The sequence below is a fragment of the Entelurus aequoreus genome, linkage group LG28 (genome assembly GCF_033978785.1).
Source record: "Entelurus aequoreus isolate RoL-2023_Sb linkage group LG28, RoL_Eaeq_v1.1, whole genome shotgun sequence".
Taxonomy (NCBI): domain Eukaryota; kingdom Metazoa; phylum Chordata; class Actinopteri; order Syngnathiformes; family Syngnathidae; genus Entelurus; species Entelurus aequoreus.
Window position 1 is genome coordinate 26,698,194 of NC_084758.1, and position 5,090 is coordinate 26,703,283.

A 5,090-nucleotide genomic window follows, 5' to 3' on the forward strand; every position below is an offset into this window, starting at 1 on the left:
ACAAAATGTAGTTTCTCTTTAAATATCCTTCTTGAAAATGGCCTGGCAAATATATATATCTACAAGCTAATCAACGTTTTGTTCTCCTTTGTGGTTTATCTGTGATTTCTCTGCTAGCCCGGTATGGCTACGGCGCAACACTTCCTGCTTTAGTAAATTGAAATTGCAACTTGTGATTGGATACTCACTTTGGAATGACAAGTGAGTATCCAACCAGTCTCGTTAACATCAGGCTACCTAGATAGGCTACAGACAACAACTTGTGATCTGATTGGCTATCCCGACTGTCCATCAACTGTATGTGTTCTCAAATTCATCCGCTAACGGTCCCGGGTGTGGCGCAGCTGATCTGCGTAGCACTGCCGCGGCTCAAACCAGTGAGTATCCAATCACAGGACGCGTAAATGTCACGTTCAACGTGAGGCCAACTAGAAGGCCTTACTGACAACAATCGCAATGATCTATCAACCGTATGTGCCCGTTCACTTAACAGTGCACAGACACCCGCATCTTAGATATATCAGTCTGAACTGTGGTCCAAGCTTTCAGGAAGGCAGGAATTGTCACTGAACTGCTGGACAACAGCAGCGACACTGACTCCATTAATTAATGACTTCGACGAGACAGAGCCGGGCATGTTGGATGTCGTATTTGCCCAACTATTTAATTCGGACACTGAAGAAGAATTTGAGGGATTTGTGGATGAGGAATAACTTCAGAAAGTGAGCTTTAAAATGTTTAATTTGTGTGTTGTGTGACGTTAACGTTTGAGCAACGTTGAGTTATTGATATTGTTATTGCTCTGCACTATTTTGAGTGTTACTATTTTGTGATTGCACATTTGATTTACCGTAACACGAGTAAATCAGCTGTTTATTCATTTTGGGAGTGAACAGTTGTAATATATTAATAAAGTTTGACTGACCTGACTGTTTGGTAGACATTCCCTTTAGCGCAGCTCCATCCAATGGATGCATAGGTGCGCCTTATATGTGAACAAAGTTTTGAAATATGCCATTCATTGAAGGTGCACCTTATAATCCGGTGCGCATTATAGTGCTGAAAATACGGTAGTTTATTCAACAGGGCTTTTTTAAAGGGGCACTTTTTTAAATTTATTTTCCTGTCATTCACAATTTCTATGCAGGAAAAGAACAGGTTTTTTTATGCATTCAAACTATTGCAGCCATAGCGTATTGGCGCTTGACGCACACAAATTACAATCATGCTGCTGTATTGACATTTTTTGTCAGTGAGCTGCTGAACGCCTGTGAGTTGGTGAAAGTAAATGGCAAGAATGTCACAAAAAGATGCTTGTTTGAGGCCACCTTTTTTTAAACATCCCAGTGGATTATGATTAATTCAACTAAATGGGAATAAGAGTTTGAGTTTATCTGGAACATGACACCTCACAATTTCCAGTTTCTCTATTCAACATGTTTGAAAAGGAGTAGGAAGAAGCAGAGCTTATTTAATCCTACCCCTTTACATAGCAGTTGCTAAAACTTTTGTTCACTTCCTGTTCTCAATTCATTCACAATATACTCCATAAGTAATAAAAATAAATAATTGGTGAAGCAAGTTATATTTCATATGATGAGAGGAGTAAGATTATATTGAAAATGGATGGATGAAATAAATTCAGAAGAACCATGGCTCTTCTTTGTACTTTGTAAACCGAGTTTCTTGAAGTGGATCATATTAGTACATAGATTTATTTGCTTAATCCATTCCATCATTTAATTCCACATACTGATATACTGAAGGTCTTAAGTATTGTACGTGCTTACAAATGTTTTAAATTACATTTGTCTCTAAGATTACATTTTTCCTCTTTTGTTAAGAATTGCTGTATATTCTTGGGTAGCAGATTATAGTTTACCTTGGGCATAATTGTAGCGGTTTGCAAATTCACTATGTCGTGGAATTTCATTATTTTTGATTCAATGAATAAAGGGTTTGTATGATCTCTTTATCCAACATTATGTATTATTATAACTGATCTTTTTTGTAACACCGTTAATAAATTAAGTGTAATTTTGTAGTTATTTCCCCATATTTCTACACAATAAATGATAACACTAGCAAGCAGAAGAAAATATGGAGTGATTTTGCGAGAACATCCCTTCAGCCCGCATCCCTGTAAAGGCAGACATTGTGCAGTAATTGGCTTTTATTTTCATGGTTTATATTTCTTGTTTAGCACTTTGCAAAAATGCTTCATGCTTCTGTTTCAAAACAGCTGGATCTGTTTAGCACACAGCTTCTAAAACTTGCAGCTCATCCTACTTACATTCTGGATCAAAAATATAAGATTCTGGATCATCATTTGCCCCACTCTCTGCCATTAATAGTGGTAGTTGCTGGAAAAAACAACGTTGCGATGCATCTACAACAGTGATTCTCAAACTTTTGTAGCAAAGTACCACATCAGAAAAAAATAGTACCTTCAAGTACCACCATAAAGACCAACATTAAAATATGGTAGTGTAGTAGGCCTAGGTATTCATTAAAAACTGGGCATAGATTTTTAATGTTAAGCCGGTGTGGCATTACAATTTAAACAGTAACACTGTTTGAATCTAGGGAGATTAAAAACTACTTTATTCAAGTGATTCTTTGGCATATCACTAGTGGTACAGTTTGAGAATCACTGGTCCAGGAAATTAAAGTACCTGCAAAATGTAAAAATAAGTTTATCTTAAATATTTGTTTCATTATAGCCAATTGTATTTACAATCCGCAAAGTACGTTAAAATATCGCTTAAACATCACAAAATGCCAATTTCAGACAACCATTTTGAAAATTCCGATCAGAATGTCTGATAATTTCCATCGATTCGGAGTCGGGTGACGTTCCAATGGAGACTCTTCTTCACTCTGACCATATCAGATTAGTTATACTGGAAATATGCAAGAATTACAAAGATGTGCTGTCTATCATTCACAATCCCTAAGACATGAACACATTTTTTATTTTAATGAATTGTAAATATGGATTTAAAAAAAGTCAGCTAATAATTGAGTTGATGGGGCCCATCCAAGGCCAGCGATATAAGCGCGACGGCAGACTGAGTATTTTTTGCGTTGTATTGATAACATACAGCTAACATTGCTGTTGTACTGAGCTAGCTGATGTCCTACTGCTACATTGCGGCTCGTCAGTTATCCAAGACCACAAACCATGCCTCTCGTTTGGATAAAGAGGATTTAGCCATAAAGTTCCTTGTTCATCTGTGACATTTATAACCTGTTTATTTCGTTTGGATAAAGAAGATTTAGCCATAAAGTTCCTTGTTCATCTGTGACATTTTATTTATAACCTGTTTATTTCTCTGAATAGCTCAGGAATCTATTTAGATCATATTTATTTACTGGCAAACTGCACATATTTCAGTATTATAAATCAGATATAGCTTTAATACAGAGCGACTTGTTTTTCCAATTCTGGTACTTTAAAATGTTTACATTATGGATGTGCCTGTTACATATTGCATGCAAGTAAAACGTCAAGGCTTCTAGAATGTTTTAGGGCACTGTATAGGCGGACTAGAGTGATTCTTACCAGCTTGGTATTTTTTAATGTTTATTTAGTTAGAATGCATTAAAGAAAAGAAAAACATTTGTATGCGTGCCTCACATAAGGGTTTTGAATGATAGGCAAAATTCCCAGTGCGAACCTTCCCCTTAAATGGTTAACATTGCACCACACCTGTCAAACAAATGCATATCATGTGGAAGCTTCTTAAATCCACAGGCTTTTTAGTTTTATTTTCAAGTTTATACAGACATTGACAAAAGTGGTCACTGCGAAATGGATCGCGTTGCCTCGGTTCCACTCGACGAGTGTGGACAGTTTAGCACACATTTTTTCAACAAACCTTCAATGGACTATCTTATGAAGATATGACGATGAGATTGATTTTACCAAATCACTTACTGGAACGATATTCCCTGGTGAAAATGACAAATGTATTAAGAGTTTGTTTACGCTATGTGGTCACTTGGCTGCCTATAAGGAATCACAAATTTTTCCACCATGTGCTTCGGTCAAAGGCCATTGCAACCTGCTGTGACATCATTTGCAGCCCAGCAATACAAAAAAATAGTTGGTTAAGTCAAAATAAAACAAGTGCCTAATGTATTATTGGTTAGCCACTACAAACAAAAAGGTACACTGATATCAAAAAGTATGTTTATTTATGGATAGCCATTTCTGGTCTCACAAGATGACCTCATCTAGAAGCCAAATGGGACCGGTCCTGAGTGAAAAGGGACTTCACCTGAGGGGAGAAGACAACCACCTTCCGAGTCCACCCCTGCAGACAAGCACCCGCACACACCATCACCATCAGGGTGCCGCTGTCTCGCCCAGGTTACCATAGCAACCTGGAGGAAATGGAAGACAAGGCATGTGAGATTGTGCAATAATCAACATTTCCAACATGGAGACTACAGACAGCAAACACTTTTTTCCAATAATTAATCTTAATGGTGGAACATTTGAATCCCCTCCACCAAAGTAATTAAGAACCGAATTTAAGTGCCAACCCCTACCCCCAATAGTTTAGACAAAAATAATTAGCTATGATTAATAAGGGTAAAATAAGATAATCCATACATGGTTGACCAACACAGAGTAAAGACAGGTTGATTTACATACCTAGTTGGCTGGATGCGGATATCCTAAAGAGATATTTCAGACTCCTATCACAATCGACCCCAGGTAATCAACAGGGTCCTGATGTAGCCTACAAACAAACTGCTACGGCTATTTTGGCTGGGATAGCCTACTGGAATACGAGTAAGAACACCTAAATGTAGGAATAATCAAAGGAATAAGCAAAGATAAAACGTGTCCACATAAGGATTCAGGTGTGCTAGAGAAAGAGGATTAAAATATATAAAATCACAGTTTGCAATAAAAACAAGGTCAAACCCTAGGTAGCCTACATGCATTGGCTGTGGGCCGACATCTGTAACCTTTGCACCCACCTGAATTTAAAGGCAATAAGCTTTGGGAAAGAAGGCTTGCAACTACAAGCTGACCTGTGGATAAACTTGAGGAATAAGTAAGTAAAACTAAGCTA